Genomic DNA, 22,300 nt, shown 5'->3' on the forward strand with positions numbered 1-22,300 from the left:
CTGTGGATTTTAGACCCGCGCTCAGCCGCCACTTAGAGAAACCTACCAAACCTGTACTTCTTTGAAAACTAGACATCCATGGGAATCTAAGATGGGGTGACTTGTGTGGCTCCCACCAGGTTCTGTTACCCAGAATCCATGCAAACCTCAAACTTTATTAGAAAAAAACATACTTTCCTCACATTTCTATGATGGAAAGTTCTAGAATCTGTGGGGAGCCACACATTTTCACCCACCCAGCATTCACCCAAGTCTCCCAATACAAATGGTACCTCTTTTGTGTGGGTAGGCCTAGAGCCTATGACAGGAAATTCCCCAAAATGCAACTTGGCTACATCTCGTTTTTCCAGTGAAAACTGACTTTATCGCAATGTGCCTAACTGTTGCTTTTGGACCCTAGCTCAGCCGGCACCTAGGGCAACCTAGCAAAACTGTTCATTTGTTAAAACTAGACATCCAGGGGAATCTAGGATGGGGTGACTTGCGTGGCTCTCACCAGGTTCTGTTATCCAGAATCCCTTGCAAACCTCAACCTTTGTCAAAAAACAAATTGTCCTCAAATTTCTGTGATGGATCGTTCTGGAATCTGCGTGGAGCCTCAACACCCATCCAGCATTTCCCCAGCCTCTTAAAAAAAATAGTACCTCACTTGGGTGGGTGGGCCAAGTGTCCGTAGCATGGAATTGGCCCAAAATGTATTGTGGATACATCAAAATTATCTATCATAAAACAACCTGGTTTTGCAAGGGGGTCACCTGCGTTTTTGGTCCCGGGCTCAGTGGCCATCTAGAGAAACCTACCTAACCCAGACGTTTCTGAAAACTAGACCCCTGGGGAAGTCCAGGGAGATGTGGTTTGCGTGGATCCCCCAACGTTTTCCTACCCAGAATCCCCTGCAAACTTCAAATTTAGCGAACAAAAACATTTTCAGCACTAATGTCCTACCACCCAGCGTCCCCCTTGGTCTACCAATAAAAATGATATCTCATTAGTGTGGGCGTCCAATGCAGAGTTAGCCTATGAATGCATATATATTAAAAAATAAAGCTTAGGGCTCGCTGTGCTATCCCCTCATACCCTATGTTTTTGGCCCTTCCCAGTCACAGGGTCCTGGCCTACCCACACGAGTGAGTTATCATTTTACTCAGGAGACCAAGGGGAATGCTGGGTGGTAGGACCTTTGTGCCGTCAGTGATACCAGAGAGAAATGTGAGGAAAGCGTGAATTTGTAGCTAAATTTGAGGTTTGCAAGGTATTCTGGGTAGCAGAACTTTGGGAGATCCATGCAAGCCATAACTCCCTGTTTTTCAGAAATGTCTGGGTTTTGTAGGTTTCCCTAGATGGCCACCGAGCCGGGGACCAAAAAAGCAGGTGATTCCCTTGCAAAACCAGGTCATTTTGAGCTAGATAATTTTGATGTCTCCACAATACGTTTTGTGCCCTTCCCTGCCATGGGCACTTGGCCCACCCACACAAGTGAGGTACCATTTTTATTGGGAGATCTAGGGAAACATTGGGTGGTAGGAAATTTGTGTGAGCCCCGTGATCTCAAACGTTTCTCACACAGAAATGTGAGAAAAATGAGATTTTTTTTCAGCTAAATGTGATGTTTGCAGGGGATTTTAGATCAAAAAACATTGCAAAATCTATGCAAGTCACACCTTTCTGGACTCCCCCGGCTGTATAGTTTTCAGAAATGTCTGGGTTTGACAGGTTTCCCTTGGTAACCAGCGAGCCCAGGACCAAAAACCCTGGTGATCCCCTTGAGAAAATAAACAGGTTTTGTGATAAATGGGTGGACACCTCTGTTTTTGGTCCCAGGCTTGCACACATCTAGGGGAACCTAAAAAACCCAGGCATTTATGAAAACTAGACACCCGAGGAGTCCGGGGAGATATGTCTTGCATGCATTTCCCAAAGGTTTCTTACCCAAAATCTGCAGCAAACCTAAAATTTAGCTAAAAAGTCAAATTTTACTCTAATTTCTGTGTGGGAAAGTTGTGGCATTACCGCACGGCACAAATTTCCTGCCACTCAGCGTTCCGTTCCCCTTAGTCTCCTAATAAAAATGATACCTCACTGTTGTGGATGGATCAAATGACTGTGACATGGAAGGGCCAAAAACCTGTAGAGATTGAAGGGGATGCAAAGCAGGTCCAAAAGGGAAGCTTGTGTATACGTTTTTAGGCTAACGATACTTTGGACACCCACACAAGTGAGGAATAATTTATCTCTGGAGAGCAAGGGGAACGCTGGGTGGTAGGAAATTTGTGCCTGCACTGTGATCCTACAACTTTCCCACACAGAAATATGAGGAAAATATGACTTTTTAAGTAAAATTGAGCTTTGCAGGGGATTCTGGGTAAGAAAATGCTGGAGGATCCATGCAAGCCACACCACCATCTAAGTGACAGTCCACACACCCCACCAGGCAAGAGTCAATCCATGCACACCAGCATCCACACACACCACACACCACAAGCCAAGTGCCAATCATGCAAACCACCAGCCAAGCACCATCCACGAACACCGCCAGCCAAGCACCACCCATGCACACCACCAGCCAAGTGCCATCCATGCACACTGTCAGCCAAGCACGATCCAAGCACATCACCAGCCAAGTGCCAACCATGCACTCTGCCAGCAAACCACCACCCACCCACAACGCTGGCCAAGCACCATCCACGCACACCGCCAGACAAGCGCCACTTCACGCACACCACCAAGCAAGTGGCAATCTACACACAGCATCATCAAGCACGAGTCCACACACACTATTAGCCAAGTGCAAGTTCACACATTACACCAGCAAAATGCCTGCCAAAGGTCAGTACAAGCAGTCTGTCAGCCAAACTCCAGTTCACACACAAACATTCCCTGGTTTTCTGCACTTGCTAGGGGGTAGATGAGCCTAAAAATATCAATGAAACAGCCATAATATGTGCCTGAATAAAGGAGAGCCACTCTTGCCTATGGGGCTTCTCCCTGACATGCCCATAAACATATCTCTGGTGCCTAGTGGGCTTTCTTCCCATCCCAGGGGGGGCAGATTGAGGGCTATTGCATCACCTGCTCCCAAAAGGAGGCAGAACGACATCAGTCACCATTTATGTGGGGTGGAGGCATAAACATGCCCATTTTGTTCAAAATATTTTATTAGATTTTTGAGAATAGGTAACAGACAAAAAAGAGCTCCGAAAAGGTACAAACATTAATCCAATACTATAATATGAATAAAGATAAAAATTGTAATAATATATGCAAAAAAGTTGAGGTTATATTATAAAGTACCTACATAACTAAATTATATCGCTATAAATAAAATCAAAAGAACAACATCAAACACTCATAGGAACAGATTACTGAGCTACTAAAGCTAAGAAGTCATACCACACAAAGATATCTTAAACTTGTACTATGGATTCAACAATAGATAATCATCAATTGGTTTCAAGAAATGCAAATAGTTTGAAATAATATGATTAATACCAGATAAAGTCAAATTAGCACCCTTTCTTGTAAAAATAATCCAGGCCCACCATGCATGAACAGATAAAGGAGAAGATTCTTTCCAATTTGTAGTAACTGACGTCACAGCTGCTGACATTAAAAACTCAAAAAGTTTGGTATTCAATAAAGACAATTTAGTATTAAGGGAAGAGGATTTGCAAATAATTATTTCATACGACATAGGGCCATATGTATCAAAATGTTGTTTTGCGATTCTCAAATCGCGATTTTCAGCGAATCACAATTTGAGAATTGCAAAATGCTATGTATGTGGGATTTGCTAATAATTTTGTGAATCCCACATATTCCTTATTTGCGAATCGTAAATTGAGATTCACAAATAAGGAATACCTTCCCATTCATTCCTATGAGCCTGGAGGCCCATGGTAATGAATGGGAAGGCATTCTCAATTTGCGATTAGCAATTAGAGAATCGCAAATTGAGAATGCAATTTCAAGGCTGCCAGGGTGTCAAAAGGACACCCTGTTTCACCCCTGAAATATATATTTGTGCACATATGGCGCACACACATTGTAAGCAAAGCAGCTAGAGGGAAAGTTGATACTGAATTCTGTTCAATACCTAGCCATGCCGGTGAGTTATTAAGCTCCAAATTTTGGAACCATAAAAAACTTTGTTTTAAAATAGAGGCTTTATAGTATTTTAGAAAATCTGGTAATCCAAACCCACCATTGAGTTTAGACCTTTTCAATTTTTTGTAACTTAACCATGGTTTTATATTATTCCAAATAACATTAGATAAAACATTGTCTATTTCTTTATAACATTTGAGAGGAAGTTCAACAGGAATCATTGAACAAATATAAAACAAGTTAGGAGTTAAAGTCATTTTAACTGCTTCTATTCCACCATTCCAAGATAAATACAAAGAGGACCATTTATGAATTTTGACCTTAATTTAAGTCAAAGTAAACTAAAAATTGAGAGACACAGTTTGTTTGAAATTTTTAACAAATAATATACGCAAGTATTTAAATTGATCTTTTTGCCAAACAATCTCTTTGTTAGTTAGCATATTAGGTGAACAATGAATATTTAAAGGGAAACATTCTGTCTTATTAGTGTTAAGTTTATAGCCTGAAATAGTAGAAAAAACACCAATCAGATTCAGAAATGGAGGAATGGAGGATTCAGCGTTTGCAATATATAAAAGCATATCATCAGCAACAGCTGACGTTTTAATAGGCACATTGTTTATTTGAAGGCCTTCAATTTCAGAGCAATTTCTAATAGCAGTTAACAACGGTTCAATTGCAATCAAAAAAAGTAATGGAGATAATGGGCAACCTTGTCTGGTTCCTCTAAAAAGGTAAAACTTCTGTGAAAGTCTGCCATTAATAGAAAGTTTAGCTGAAAGACTATAGTAAAGTGCTGAAATCATAAGGATAAATAAGGAGCCAAAATTGAATGCATACAAGGAGCAAAAAAGGTATTACCAATACATTTTTATCAAAAGTCTTCTCCGCATCTAATGCTAAAAGTCCAGCAGGAAAAGCAAATAATGCACACGTTTCAATTACATGAAATAATAGTCTAATATTATTTGATGAATGTCTCTTTTTGTAAATCCAGACTGATCCATATGGATAATAGAAGAAAGTATACAAGTTAACCTAGACGCAAGGATTTTAGCATATAGTTTACAGTCTTGATTTATTAAAGAAATAGGACGGTAATTGGTACCCAACGAATGGTCTTTTTCTGGTTTGGGGAGGACAATAATCAGAGCTTCTGTAAATGACCCAGACATTGACTCGGTATCACTAAAATGTGAAAATAAAGCAAGCAGATATGATGAGAGTTGAGAAGAAAATTCCTTATAAAATTCTGCAGGAATGCCATCCGGACCTGGAGATTTCTTTAACTTAAGTGATTTAATAGCTGACAGTAATTCCTCCCTTGTAATCGGAAGTTCCAATTTAGTTTTATTTGTTTGTGAAATTTTAGGCAACCTACAACCTTCCCAAAAATGATCTATAAGGGCTCTATCTAATGAAGGTGGTTTATTATATAAGTCTGAATAATAATTCATTCATTCTTTAATAATTTCATCATGTGATAAAGCAATTGAAAAACAAAAAGATGATAGACGAAATGTTGAACATTGTCAAACATTCACCCCCAGTCATCGTTCTGGGTTTAATCCATTGTTATTTTTCTCACTAAGCCACCCCAGTTCAGACATAGCCATATGCAAATCAGTCTTGACCCTGTGCCTCATGGGAACAGTCCAGACCGAACTGCCAGGCCATGGTTCCCTTGGACAGGAATCAAGCATCCTAGGAACGGTTTCGGGCTTTTCAGCCCTCATCAGCCAGGATAGATTGACTCCAGTGGCGTAGTGAGCACAGGACCCACTGTCAAACCTCGTTCTAAATCTATCTCCTTGGTTTGTAAGGGTTTGGGTAGACTTGCTGCTCCCACCGTTTTAGCCCTCTGGAGCTGGCGGCAGCGTCTGGCCAAATCATGGTCCTGTTAGAATAGTTGGTTCCTGGATGTTCCATTAGCGCAGTCAGTTTGCGCTCTAGCAGTTATCGGTAAACCGCCATTTTGCGTGCGCGAGAATTCTTCTCTGCGCATTTCAACTGTTGTTTTCCGGCGGCAGGTCGCGCTTCCCTGGCGTGCCTATAAGCCCGCGTTTCTGACAGGGTTTTATTATGCCCTTTTGTTTCCTGAGTACCTCAGTTCTGTAAGAGGTAATTCCTCTTCTTTGAGGTTAAATTCTGTGATTTTCAAGTCTCCGCTATTCCCGTTAACGAATCTGTAGCGGCCTCTGGAAGTTACTCAGCAGCCGCTCCTTCGTCGCTTCCAGTTCTGTTTCCTGAGTTGGAGGAAGAAATTCTTGTTTCCAGAGTCCAGAGGTCTAGTAGTATGCGGTAGGAAGGTTTCCTACTTTGACTGAGTTCCTGTATTCACGAAGACCACTGGTAGGAGAATTCAGTATTATATGAGAGTTATTTCGTTTAACCAAGTCAGGTATCTATCTGCCAGATTCCATTCCCTCTGCTCAGTACATTTGCTGGAACCTTGAGAGACATTGTTTGGAACACTACTGTGTCCTGATTTACAGACTACAGAATACACTTTCCATGAACTTACTGAACCTTACAAGTCATAAGGATTGTGTAATTACTGAACTAAGTTATCATCCAGAGAGTGAGTTCATTCAGCAGAGTTCTTACCCAGGCTACTGGTCTACAAGTATATAGGGGTACTTAATGATATGCATATGATTGATACCAATGTATACCATCTTTAATATCATCTATAAACCTCATTGACTACTTCCAAGGCTTGTCAAGTCAGGGTCAAGCAGCTCACTCATTCTCATTGGATACTATTTACAGAGAGCAGCTAAACCCACACAGTTTTCAGGTAGGATTCTGGATAGGAGGAATTAGTTCTGGACCACAGTATTATTATGAACTGTATTAATGTTGTGCTCAATCTTGTAGGTGAGACCAGACCAGAAATACAGAAGAGTCTTGGTGACACCCGTGTGGCAGTCTCTCTTTTTCATTCCACTTCCCCTTTCCCTTACTCTTCTGGGCTTAGAGAAATCTGGGTCTAGGGGAGTGGGGGAGTTGGGAAACATTCAGCTGGGAACTTCTCCTTCACGCCATCTGCTTCTACGGAAATTCAAGGAATTCAGGTACACTTTGTGACACCTACATCTGAGAATAGCAATTGAGCCATTGGGGGAATGTATAGCATTAATTTGATTTTTGTCATTTTTAATATGGAGGTAATTAGCTAACATCCTGCCAGACCTATTTGCACTAAAACAAAATTTAGCTTTATTATTAGAAATCTGGATTTCAGCTCTATTAATTAAAATAGAATTCAATTCATAATGAAGTTTCTGTACATTTTCTTTATATAAGAGTTTATTGGAAGTAAGATATATAGGCATTCCTATTTAGCTATCTGCTTTCCTAAGTCGTCAATTTTCAAATAAAAAAATTGATTTTCATTTGTATTTTCAAATAGACTCTCCTCCAATATATTCTTTAAATGCGTCCCAAAGATTAACAATTGATGTGGAATCATCATCATTAAATGAAAAAACTCTTTAATAGCTAATAAAAGTCTAGGTTTATTATTTCCATTGAGAACAATATTGGTATTCATACACCAACAATTATGACTATCCTATTGGGATTCATTGCATAAAATACACTAGATTAAAGCCTGGTCGGAAAGGGAAACATCCATAACAACGCGGGCATTACCCCGCACTGCTATTACAATGCTGCTATTACAACGCAAATCGTTACAACGACTTGCGCTGGAGGGCGCTGTAGGATAGGGAATAGTTACATTTTCTATCCACCTTCCCTACTGTCAACGTGGGCTGGAGTTGGAATAGAAAATTAAACTATTCCACTATCCTGCGCCCCCCAACGCAAGTCGTTGTAACGACTTGCGTTGTAAAAACTGCATTGTAATGGCATGCGGGGTAAAAGCCCGCATTGTAATGCCGTACAACCGTCTGAAATATCTATATTCTGAATGTCAGGATTAGAAATTGAGGAAATGAAATTACGATAAATTAAAAAAGTAATCCACCCTAGAATAAGAGTCATGAGGATTAGAGAAAAAAGTAAATTGTTTGTCAGTAGGATTATGTAGATGCCAAATATCCACCATTTTGGTATTCTTAAAAAATGCTTTAAGTGTAAAAAACGCCTTTGGAGGACAAAATTTAGCTTGAGATATTCTATCTAGTAAAGGGTCCGAAATAAGATTGAAATCACCTCTAATAATCAGAGGAACATTAAGTTTAAAACCTCTAAAACTAACCAAAACTCCGGGTCATCATTTGTAGGCCCATAAACATTAATGAGGTGAAAAAGTTTATTGTCAATTTGAATCCTAGCTATAATAAAAAAAACTTCCGAATCAGTATGTTGATGCAAAATTTGAACATTTAAAATTTGAACCGGAGAAGAAATAACATTCCCAACTCATTTCTTATTAATATAAGATGAAACTTCATCATCTACATGAGTTTCCTGAATTAACAAATATCCGCTATATACCTCGCTAAATAATCCAAAACTTTAGTACATTTAACAGGGTGCCTTGTCCTTTAACATTGAATGAAACAATTTTAATACCTTTTCTACTTGACATTTTGAAAGAAGAAAAAAGGAAGAGAGGAAAATAGGTGAACTCGATAAATTAGAAAAATTTAGAAATGAAATGTAAAAGACACAACAAATACCAACATACAACAAACATAATAATAATAACCAAACAACATAGAAAAATATATATAGATCTTTAAAATCGTGCACACGCATATCAAGAGTATGCCACTAAACAAGTCCTAAAAGAATACTCCAATCAAATTAAACATACTGGCAGTAAATATTAAGCAACAATGAATTCATGTGGTAGCTGCATTTGTTTCCATCAAAGACTGAGACTGCAAATCCAGAAAACGGCACAGATCTTCAGGATGCTGAAAAGATTTAGAAAAACCATCCTTCCAGATATGCATAGTCAAACAAACCATATTTATAACCAGCATTTCTAAGCCTTGGACGAAGGTTTGCAAAATCTTTACAAATATTGACAGTCTATTGACAGTCTCTTTAGCAAAGTCTTGATGAATGAAAATGTTATTCCCGTTGACCATTAACGAAGACATATCTCTGGCAGCCTTTCTTATTAAAATTAGATGGTGATGATGCTGCACTTTGAAAATCATTTGACAAGACTTATCTTGTCTTGGATTGCGATGAGAGGGTATTCCATGAGCCTTATTGATTTCAAATTTTTCAAGAAACGTAATACGCAAAAGACCAGGAATCAGGTTTTTTAGATAAGCACTGCAATCATTACCCTCCACATCACCTGACAAATTAAAAAATTTCATATTTTATTGTCTGTTGCAAATTTCCAAATCTAATAGTAATTTATTCATTTGCTCAATTTTGGCTGGGATGGGCAAAAGATGGTCAATCTTAACTTTATTGTCTTGAATTTTAATAGCGTTGTCAGAGACCTTCATAGAAAGACCAGCCATATCTTTTCATAAAAGTTAATCTCAGTCGCAATATTATCAGTATTAGAATGCACAGCTTGAAGTTCCTCCAATAAAGTGGATAATGAAGGCTCATTAATATCTAGTAGACATACTGTGTGACTGCCTGCCTTCCATAAGTAAAAAAAGAGAAACAAATGCAGGCAGTACTAAAAGAGTTGTCAAAAGCAATATTGTCAATGCAATACTGATTAATGAGGAAAAGCAGCCTGAAAAGTAATGTGCAGCAGCTTAAACCAGCTGTGGGAGTGGCCTAGGCCTCGCCTCACCCTCTCCTAAGTTGCTCTCCACCCCTCTGACAGGAATTCCTGGAAGAAAAACTCACCAGCCACCAGGGAGCAGCTCACCTCGAGGTCTCTCAGCTCTCCTTGCTGCACCAGGCTTCAAAAGGTAGTGCGGCAAGCCCCTACATCCTTCTAAACATCGTCTTTATAGTATAAATCAAAATGCCAGTGTTAAATCAGCATAATTTCGATTAAAAGTAAAACAGGCCGATTTTGCCTCTGATCAGTGAGGGGTGGCCATCTTGAACCGGCGTGATCGCGCGACCCTCTGACCATGCCTATTGTGAGCAGCCCCCACCCCACGTATTAAAAAAACACACACAATCTTAGGTGCCTAATGGGCTTTCTTCCTCCCCAGGGGAACAAATCTCAGGCAGTTAGACCCATCGACCCCCTGGGAGGAAGAAAACCGTCCAATTTGTTTTTGGGTGTGGAGGCACTGGTATGCCCATTTTAGTCAGTCCTCTCCCATACTTATAGAAAAAACATTATCTCTACTGCATAATTGGCATTCTGCCCCTACTGGAAGGGCAGGTCAGTGGCTATTGCCCCCATCTGCTGCCCGGGGGCAGAACAACTGTGGCTAATGTTTTTGGGGTGGGATCATTGGTATATCCATTCTGGGCAGCCCCCACTCCTACATATAAAAAACCAACATAATCCCTGTGAGCCTAGTGGGCTTTCTGCCCCCCCCCGGGGCTATTGCCCCCATATGTTTCCTGGGGGAGAGGAAAACTGTTTCTAATGTTTTGGGGAGGGGGAATTGGCATGCCAATTCAAGGCAACCCCCACCACTACGTATAACAAAAACATAATCCCTGGTGCGTATTGGGCCTTCTGGACTATTACCCCTATCTGCCTCCCGAGGAGGCAGAAAGTCTGTGTCAGATTTTTTGGGGGGAGTCTGGGCATTGGCATGCCCATTCTGGGCAGTCCCCACCCCTATGTACAATAGAAAACATAATCCCTGGTGAATAGTGGGCTTTCTGGGGTGAAGATAAGGGACTATTGCCCCCATCTGTCTCCTGGGGGAGCAGAGAGACTGTGGCTATTTTTTGGGGGGGTAGGGCCATTGGCATGCCCACTCTGGGCAGCCCCCACCGCCACCATATAAAGAAAAGCATAATCCCTGGTGCCTAGTGGCTGGATCCCTGCTTGAGTATCGCCCTGCAGTGATCCCCAAGTAGGGATCCACTAGGGAGGGTACTATTGGAAAGTGGAGATTCTCCCCTCTCCAATGATACCTCCCCCGTCTGTCTACATGCTTGGGGGGCTGAGATACCCCACCAGGACCTAGGTAGTAAAACTGAAACAAGCTCATTTCAGTTTCAGTGTGCACTGATGGTCATTTCACTGAAAAAATTAGAACAGCCTCGGGAGCCGGGGAAGCTCTTCCCCAGCTCCTAGGGCTGTTTTGATACCAACAAACTGATTTCCAGTGCCATTTGGTCGGATGTGCAGGAGTCATCCGACACACATGAGAACTTTTGCGTTGGGCTGCTCCCACTTGTCCGACGCATGCATTTAAAAAAAAAAGATTGCTTTATTAAAGAGCAATCACAGACATGGTGGTCTGCTAACCTCAGCAGGCCACCATCCCTGTATGGTGTTGATTCATAATGGGTCGCAAATTGCGACCCACCTCATTAATATGCATGAGATAGGTCTATTTGCAAACCACTAAGAATTGGTAATGAAAATCAAAATAGTTACATACATTAGGAATACCAATTTCGTAATTGCAATTCAGAGCGAATCACAATTAGGAAATCTCTTCCTAATGTTAGTACATCTTGCTCGAGATGTATAGTTTTGCTCTTACTTGGAAATTAGGCTCTTCTCAATCTGGTAAAAAATACTATGGGGCATATTTACATGTTTTGTGGCGCACTGCATATCAACAAGTCACCTTGCTGCCCTCCCCTTCGTCACAGGGAAAGGGCAGGAATGGACAATATTTAAACAATACAGCACATTCCTGTCCTTTCCCCTTGTGCTGGGGCAGTTTTGGCAGCCTTGCACCAATGCAGGCACCCTCACACTATGGTGCAAGGGTGACTGTGTTGCAGGCAGCATATATTGTGTGCAGGTAGGGGCACCTGGCAGCATTAAATCAATCCTGAGAGGCTTTGACCTCTTTCTATGTGTGCCACAGACATGCAGCACACGTAGAAGGAGGAAAAATCGAGAAGAAATAAACATATTTCTCCTTGTTATGCCTCTCCTGGGAGTTGTGTGGGAACAGTCATTGCAAAGCCCATGGACTGCCTCACTTGCGCAGAGTAATGCAAAGCAGCGATTTGTGCTGCATTACATGACTCCATATTTTTGAAGCCATTCAAAGCCACACAAAGTGGTTTTGCGTGGCTCCTAAAATATTACTTAGAGTTTGCGCCATGCAGGTACCACCTTGCGTGGTGCAAGCATGACGTAAAGCTCTCTTAAATATGCTCCTAATGCGTGTTTTCTTGACTGTTAAGCAGCAATCTTTCTATTGTGTTTTTTTCTTCAAAGTATAAACTTATATTCTGTGTTTCAATGAGAGTACATATATTATGGAATAAAGCATACATTTTTTAATTGGCCATAAAATATAGGCAAGTATAGAATGATAGATTTTGCAAAGGAAATTGTTTCTTCAAAGAGCCCAATTCCCAAGAGTCGACGTTTGCTCCCTGAGAGCTCCTCTGAAGTGTGGAGCAAATTTTTGCCTTTTAAGATATTTAATAATTATTCCTGGAGCACTCCTTTCAATTTAAAAATGTTGCACGTTTCCAACAATATTCCCATGTGCACATACAGAATTTAAAAAAGTATATAATTTTTTTATTGAGTAGGAAAAAGAAAACGATTTTTTCCTTTCCCCCCACATTTTTTTTAATGCACACCCAAAACCATATCCCTCCCCCACCCTTCCCTATATTTTAATACATCACAAAAACAATCATAAGGAGTGTGAATAATATTCATTACAATTCGTCATTTAGCAGCAGCGTCAAAGTGCAATAGTGCTATAAGTGCAAACAGGATAGTGCAAATAAAACAGGGTGCCAAATCTAATTCTGGTTTCATATATCGCTTATATAGCAGCGTAAGAAATCCACAAGTGCTAGTTCAAATAAAAATCACAATTTTAATCCTCTTACCCAAATGATCTTTTAAAAGGCTGGTTCAAAAAGTGTTTTAGTGCAGATTGTATAACAGATATAATATAGCTGGAGCTGACGGTCCAAAGTCTTCTTTTTCATGAAGTTTGTCCATACCAAACAGATGCTATTTTAGACATCCGAGTGTTCTACCCAGTTTGCAAGGTGTTTCCAAATTCTTCTTCCTTTCTCTTTAGACCTATGTCCTTTCGCATATATATAGCTTTCTCTAGGTCCCTAATAGTGGAGCCAACCATTGATGAAAAGAAGGAGAAACAGAATACAGCCATGCTGAGGCAATGCATAATCTATACACTGCCATTGCTATACTTACAAGGGCTCCTCCATCCTGTACTCTCAAATTAGTTATTCCCATTAATAGTAGCGAGGAGTTACCTCATTCTGTATTAGCAATCTCCTCTTCTAAAATTCATTGATCTCTTTGATTAGCGGCCCAAGCTCTTCGCATGTAGCAAACTTGTGGACTATATCTGCTTTATAATGCTTGGACAATGCACACCTTTCCCCTTGACCCATTTAGCAATCTGATAAGGTGTATAATAGAGCTTTCTTTTGAACCTCCACGTATTGGGGCTAGTTGTCATATTAGGACAAACAAAGAATGTCATAAGTACGTTTGGGATAGAGATATTATATTATAGGCTTACAGGAAACATGGATTAATGAGCCAATCCATATAAATGGGTTAATAAACTTTCCATTTTCCAGCCGTGAAAGGACGGGGGGCAGGCTTAAGGGCGGCCTGAGCCTGTATATTCCTAATAAGTTGGAAACTGTTAAAACGCAGGCTTTCTTGAGTAGCAGCTTCTATCAGATAATCAATGTGTCCATGCTTACGAAAAAATTTATGATATTAGTGAATTTTTATAATAATGTGATTCCAACAGAACTTTGTCTGGTTTTAACAAATTTACGCAAAGAGCTACAAACAATTTGTAAGGCTAACCATACAAATATTGAGATAATTATGATGGGCGATTTTAATTGTGCAATGTGCTACATTGATGATAGGAGACTGTGTGGTCATTTATATGAGGAAGCAATTCATTGAAGCCATTTCTGTCACTCCACGGCGGGAGAATTGTTTAATGAAGTTGTAGCTACATTTGATATAGGCTTTTTTAATGAGCTTTTGGGGCCTCCAGTAATGATGTCTTACTCCTACAATGGAGGAGGCGCATCTATAATCGATTATATATTAGTCTCCAATAACCATGTTTTAAGATTACTTAGTTTTGGGGTGGATCAGAACTCCTTAAGTGACCACTTCCCGCTACACTTGGGCATTGCTATTCCGGTAAAGAAGGTATTTGATACCAACAAAGATAGAGAAGAAGCGGGTGAATTGGCTCTGGATAAACATGATGGGTATGAACTCAAGTGGGCAACGGTAGATTCATCAGATGTAACTAGATCTCTTCTGGTTAATTGTAAGACAGCAATTGAAATCTGCTTGTCCGAGACAGCACCGGCAGAAAGTATAGTGGCATCTTATGTGGAAATATCACAAGCCCTTAAGAATCTATTAGTGGTGCAGTATCGAAAGAAAAACAAGGGCTCATGCTGGTTTGATTCTAGATGTACCAAATTAGAATTACATAGGCAGCCTAGAATAGTGGAAAACATCAGACTTGCAAGGATGGAATACCAATAGGCTCTAAGTCAAAGGAAGAATACCTTGAGAAACGAAGCATGGGAAGCCCTACATACAGCGGCAGTCCTGAAGGATAGTGCAGCTTTTTGGAGGGCGGTGAAGCAACCATTCCTAGCCACACTAGAAGGTCCATCAATAGCTATCGCTATTACAGAGGAGGAGTGGATAACCCACTGCGTGCAGGTATACAAAGGTTCTGATGCTACCCATATTTTACCTGTCGAAGACTTAGAGAATGACCACCCAAAAATGAATTTAAATTTTACCATAGATGAAGTACTTAGAGCATTGCACAGGACTAACAGCCAGATTCATTAAGGGAAATTGCGCTCGCAAAGTGCCAGATTCTGAGAATCTGGCCCTTTGCGAGCGCAATTTTTGCATTTGGGATTCATCATCCCAAATGCAAAAATCGCTAATATAGAATTCGCAACTGTGCTAGGAATTGCATTTAAGCAATCTCTATTTGAGATTCCTTAAATGCAATTCATGAAACATTTAAAAATTGCGAATTCGCACTTTTGGGCCGCTATTTACCGTGAAGTCAAACCTCGTGGTAAATAGCGGAAACTTAGAAAAATGCACTTAAGTGCATTTTTCTAAGTTGTATGTCACACACACACATGTCCTTGGGACATGTGTGTGTGTAACACTAGCGTCCAATATCATTTCAGGGGTGCAACAGGGTGTCCTTTGGACACCCCTGCACCCTTGAAATCGCAAACTCAAAATGTGAATCGCTAATAGCGATTCGCACATTGATATGTGTTCCCATTCATTCCTATGGGCCTTAAGGCCCGTAGGAATGAATGGGGAGTTATTCCTTATTTGCGATTAGCAATTAGCTCATCGCAAATAAGGAAGCTGTAGGAATCGCAATAAATATTGTGATTTCTACCTGAATCCCGTTTTGCGAGTCTGTTATAGCGATTGCTTAATAATCGCTATTACAGACTTGCAAAACATGCCGATGATGAATCTAGGTGTAAGTCTGGCAAAGCACCCGGTCCGGACGGCATCCCGATAGATTTGTTTAAGTTTAATGTCACACTACGGGGGCCCATTATAATGCAGGTTCTAAAGGCAAGCTATCAAACAAAACTGCCAGAAACTTGGGGTAGGTCACTAATAGTACCGATTTTTAAAAAGGGAGATCGTCAGAGTCTGGCATGCTATAGACCGATCTCCCTATTAGACTTGTTGGTGAAAGTGGCGGTGAGAGTGATTTTAGAACGTTTGCAGGAATGGTCAGAAGAAAATAAAATTTTAACTGACGTACAATATGGTTTTCAAATGGGGCTTGGTACCATCGAGCAATGCCTAAACTTATCCCTAGTTATAGGAAAATATACAAAGGCTAAAAATAATAGATTATATATGGTCTTTGTTGACCTAACTGCTGCTTTTGACTCAGTGAGTCATGTAAGACTATGGGAAATCCTTGAGGATTTGAAAGTGGATCCCCAAATTATCTTTTTCCTAAGAAATCTCTATAACAGCGCAAAGGCTAGTGTGCGTTATGGAATAGGAGGGGAACATAAAGCTAACTTTTCCGATAGAATGGGGGTGAGATAGGGCTGCGTGCTCACCCCCTTTTTGTTTAATTTGTATACAAATGGATTAGGGGAAGCACTAACAAAAACTACACATGATTTCCCCCAAGTGGCTGGTCGGCCCATCCCGGTGCTTCTTTATGCGGATGACGCAGTTATGTTGGCGAGAACTCAAGTTTCCCTCCAAAAGGTCCTAAATGGATTCTTTATTTTTATGAAGGATCTAGGCGTTAGTATCAACATCTCTAAGACATACGTAATGAGATTTGGTCATGGACCCAAGCAAGTGAAAGATATCTTCGTAGAGGGGCAGAAACTAAATTCAACCAAGAGTTTCTCGTACTTGGGAGTTTTGTTTAATCAATTGTGGGCCCAAACCATAACTGCAAAAAAACTGACTCTCATCAGGACCATGAATGCCCTGAAAGGGTTAACAAGAAGTTGGCCCGGAAACCCCCCTCAGAGCTGATTCATATGTATAAAGCGAAATGCATCAGCTCTATGATGTATGGAGCAGGGGTTTGGGATCTAACAAACACAATGCAGTTGCCGCAAGTGGAGAATTCTTTTTTAAGATTTATTCTGTCTGTTCCCCCGAGTACGTCAGCTTTTATTTGCCATGAAGAGTTGGGCCTTTCTTTTTTATCTGATTTGATTAAGGTAGAACCGATTCTATTGTGGCATAGTGTCTGGGTTAAGGAACAAACACAGTTAAATAGGGATATTATCACTGATTGCCTCCTACTTGACGGAGCGCAAAAAATACCATGGATTAGTTACGTGCTGGACTTTATGACTGATATGGGCCATGCAGAGTTTTTTACAATTCCCAGCTCCATGCAGAAAATTTCACGGAAAGCTTTAAAAAGGGAGGGGTTAGGTATGCTAGAGGAAGCCAGACTGACTAGCGAACTTACTAAACCTACTGTTAACCAGCACCAAATCATTGTAACTTCTCTTGGAATGGAGCCTTATTTGTCATACGTTCCTGCTACATTTGATAGAATGTTATTGATTAGATGCAGGTTAAATATATTTCACAGAATGGTCTTGTGGCACAAATTGAACGATTGGTCTAGACATCTCGAGCTGTATCCATGTGATTACCATTCATGCCAATCTACAATCCATACTGTTTTCTTCTGCAAATTTTATTCCAAATTGAGAAAAGTGTGGCTGGTCCCGCTTGTAAAAGCGTATGGATTAAGACAGTGTCGCCCTGCTTTTTTAAAACTACAACAATTAGAAAATGATCATGCTGTTTGAACACTTGCAATGTTTTTAAAGAGAGTATTTTATTTAAGGAAAAGACTAAGTAATACTGTTGAGTTATAAGTTTTATTTGTATGGTGTTTTTTAAACGTCTATGGATTAACCTTGTTCGCTTCTGTTGATAGTGTAGCTTGCACAGTTCGAAAGCTGCCACTCTGTATACATTTTTAAAAACTGTCTGTAACATAATAATGATTTTTAATCTGTGCTTTTATGATTGTAATTTTGTAACAATCGAATAAAGCTTTATGAACTGAACTGAACTGAACTGTATAATAGAGCTCAAAACAGGTTTTGTAATGCTGAGTTTTAAGGTTAGCAGGCATCAGGGTTACTAACGTGTTTGAGAAAGCACTTTGGAAAGCTACATCAGTAAACTCTAGCTTCACTTGCCATTTGCTAGAACACTTTTCCATATCATCCTTCATATATTTATTCAGCATTTTATACAGGTTCCCTATGTGGGGTGGAACAGGCAGCATTATTTTATCCACCAGTTAATTCTTCTTAAATCGCTCTGTTCCACTCTCCTTCCTCTGTAAATAGTTTCTGATCTGCAAATATTTTTAAAACACTCTCTATGAGTGAGACCAAATTTCTCTCTCAATTCCTTATATGTGATAATGCCACAAGCTGTATAAAAACACCTAATTGATTCATTCCCACCTTTATCCAATTATGAAAATAAGGTTCTTCAAAAATATCAGGCAGATTTTTATTTTGTCCCAGTGGAGTATAAAAGTTTAACCTCCCTATCCCTAATGACTGCCATTTCGAGGTCCATACCTTCAATGCCGTGAGCAGTGTCTTAAAACGTACCTTATCCATATAACACCATAGACACCCAGGCATCAGACCAATCAATAATTCAAAGGGGGATGGATCCATAGTACTATCTCTGTTAGTATCTCCCCTCAACAGTATTGCGTATTGTACCATTGAGGCTACCCACCAATACGGCTTTAAATTAGGCAGTGCCAGCCCGCTGTGTTCCCTTGGTATTTAAACATCCTCCTTGGTCTTGAATATGCCCAAATAAATTGTTCAAAAATGCTTTCAAATTTCTTTAGCCAAAAGTTCAAGAAAACCAGGGGAGTTGCTCTTAAGAAGTAAAGTATTTTAGGAAAGAATACCATTTTAATTAGGGTACTCCTCCCAATCAATGTTTGGTGCAGGTTGTCAACCCTTTTAAGCACTTTTTGGATCTCTTCGGCACATGACCCCAGGTTTTCCTTTACCACCTCATCCAGATCAGAGCTTATCGTGACTCCCAAATAAACAGCTTTTTTTACTACCCTGCCACCGATGAGGGAAACAAATTCATTAATAATGATCTGCGTATTATCCCTATTCAGGGCATAACCTGATAGTGCACCGTATCTCCGTGCTACTTCTTCAACAGCCGGACAGCGTGATAGGGGTGAGATAACTAAGGCTATATCACCAGCTTAAGCCAGCACCTTACTTTCCTGCTCAAACATGACCAAAGGGGGAATGTCTGCAGCCTTTTCCCGGTACAACAGGAAAAGGTCAATATACAACATGAATAAGATGGGTGAGCTGGGACACCATTGTTGTGTTCCTGTTGTAATTTTAAAGGCTTCTGTATCTTCCACATGTATACAGACTCTAGCTTCAGGATCCTTATACAATACTTTCACTGCCCTAATGAAGCTAGTCCCTATCCCTTTCTTGTGCATTGAAATCGAGAGGAATTGCCAGGAGACCCTATCAAACGCTTTTTCAGCATCAAAAAGATTGCAACTCTATGAATAACCTGTGAAAGGCGGGAGGCTAAAGCTTTTGAATATATTTCCACATCCTCATTGATTAGGGTTGTTGGATGGTAAGACCCCAGTTCACAAAAAGGTTTGGATTTCTTCTGTCATGTATTCCTATAGGTCCTGAATCGATCCCCCTATTCCTGACCCTATTCTAGTTAAACAAACCAACAAGTTAACTAGCAGTCAGCCCATGAGGCAGAAAACCCCCATGATGCAGATACCGTTATCTGACGCAGTCACACTACGGCACAGGAACGTGTTATCTGATTAGGTCATAACGCTTGCGATCTAATTAGACAAGCGATATTCCTCCAGCCCCTGATAAGGCATACGGAGTTCTCATAACAAATCAAACCTATGACAACCTGGGCAAAACCCTGCGGCCATTGTTTTGATTTCACCGAGAACTTTAGTAAAAGAATGTGCTAACGAGCAAGTCGTATGACATCTTTATTGACGTATCTATGTCCATCCTTACGTCAATCTCGGCACCTTAAAGGTATAAATATTACCGATCTTGCCATATGCAAACACACGCGTGGTGACGAGACGGAGCAGCCATACTTGCCGAAGCGAAGAGCAGAGCAGACCCCGCTGGCAGCAGCCCCGCCTTTCTGACGCGCTGAGAGACGCGCTGCTTTCTCCTGCCGAGAATCCAGCACCGGCGTTTCTGGGCAGCCCTCGCAGGCCGCCTGGAATATCGAGACCAGAGAGAGAGATACCATTCCTCATTCATCCTAACTTCCAGGTACAGAACTGAATAACCCCTCACAGAGAATTCTTTAGTTATTCACTTGGCAAAAACAAACTTAACTTAAACTGTAACTTTCTATTCCCGCCCACGTATTAGACTTAGGTCAGGTACACGGGGTAGGCGTATCTAGAAACACCAGTTGAGTACGTTTAAGTCAAATGTATATGTGTATGTAATATATTTTATTCATTTTAAAACATCTTATGGCTTAGAAACCATATCAATGTTTTTACAGTATTATTTTATACTATTGCTTTTAATGTATGCACTTTACTTAACTATAAGTATTGCAATAATATCGATCCATTTCTCTTGTATGAGAAAAGAGACTGATCAATAAATAACACCTTTTTATTGAACACGTCCGTCTCTTCCTTTTCTCTACATTCTGATGAGACTAAGAATGCACGTACTGACTGAGTAAAATAATTTGCCTTTTGTTCACACGACTCTCGAGATTGACTCTTGATTAGGGGAGAGCAAAGTTGTCATGTTCTATGGTTGTCAGAAACTAAATCCCTTCTTGAATAATCAGGGAAGTTAAGTCTTCCTTGAACATTTGAGAAAGTTTCTAGTGAACTCTGAGCTAAGCTGGCAAACCCAAAACTTTAAGTCTAGTATCGACAGTAGTAGACCTAGTTAACGTCTGGCCTAGGCCCTTACTGCTGTAGGTATTATTCCAATGCGCAGAGCCTATTGGGAAGATAGGAACTACACTACATGGCGCCCAACGCGTTTGGAAAGGGCGATAAAACTAACGTAAGACATTTAGAGTAACTCAGTCGTGCTTTCTCACTCAGACCCCTTTTCCCATAATACTCCAAAGACGTCTGGAGTGGGTGAAAGGTTATATCCGCCAGACCTCGCAGGAGGGAACTCCTATGTATGGTTCTTGGTATAGTCAACGTTGAAGGATAAACAGTTCCAAAATATTGTGCATCTAATCTTTGTTTCCATAAGAAACCTGATCTGCAAACAAACAAAATAACCTTCAGGACAGTAAAATGTCAGACAATGAAGAAGAAAGAGAGGCAGTTAGATTAGCAACTGAACTCGCAGCAGCTGATGCTACCATGCAGGCAGCAGACCAGGATATAATACTCATCCCGGTCATCAAGAGGAGATCTATAACCCTGAAACTTATAGAAAATGGACTGACACCTAGAGGTGGCACAGTCATATTCGTAATTGAGGCACACGAATATCGGCAGACAGAGGTATATTATTCATGGATACATTTTCCAGCAGCAAATGCTGTAACAAAGTACTTCCACTATTACAAAATAGAGGAACCTCCTAATGAGTACACTCCTTTTGAGGAGGTGGAAGTACCACTCAAATTCCAAGAGCATTTGCTCTTATTTGATGGCGCCCTAAAACATAACAATCACATCACCAGGCTCGGTCCTTTAGGTAGACCAGGAGCAACGTGGCCGGTCCTAGCCGGATACACACCACACCCAGACATCAATGGGATGTCTGTAGCAGAGCTGTTAACACAGCTAAAACAATTAATAAAAATTCATAGACAATTAGTACAGTATGTGATGCGGACTTCAACAATTCAGCCAGCGATTAAACTTCCACAGCTGACCCCTCACCAGGGGAACACAAATAAAATTACACCACAGAACATCCAGTCTTGCCTAGGTAAAGTACCGGCTAAACGGGAACAAATACCATTCTGGTTGGCACAGAAAATTACCCAAATAGAGGCGGTGTTTCCTGACACCACCCCGCTAGAAAAACACAGGATTCTGACTATCTGTCTTCCTATGGGAATCGCACCACACATTGAGGACTGTGACACTTGGGGTACAGTCTTTGCTTCCATCTACACAAAAACGCACTGTGTTCCATCCATTTCGGTGATACCAGATGTGCTAAAACAAATTCAAGACGAATACGGTCCAGAACCTGCTTTAACTCTTGGTATGAAATTACTAAAAGACTTCAAGCAGGTCTCGGCTATATTATTAGCCAACATAAAAGGTGAAGCAGCAAACGTAGCGATCCGCCAGAGGTTAAAAGAGACAGATATAGCAGACCAACCAGCTGAAATTGCCAGAATCATAGAAAAATCCTATGAGGAACTAGGCAGAGATAGTTTAGGTGGAATACCAGTAAAACCGCAACTGACTGAAAGTCCAGAAAAAATATTTTTTAATAATAATTCACCAAAAAAGAACTGGGATGGAAACAAACAATCCAATCCTAAAGAAAAGAAATTCCAGTCCAGAGGAAGGTC

Source organism: Lissotriton helveticus, chromosome 10 (genome assembly GCF_964261635.1).
Source record: "Lissotriton helveticus chromosome 10, aLisHel1.1, whole genome shotgun sequence".
In the NCBI taxonomy this organism is placed as follows: Eukaryota; Metazoa; Chordata; class Amphibia; order Caudata; family Salamandridae; genus Lissotriton; species Lissotriton helveticus.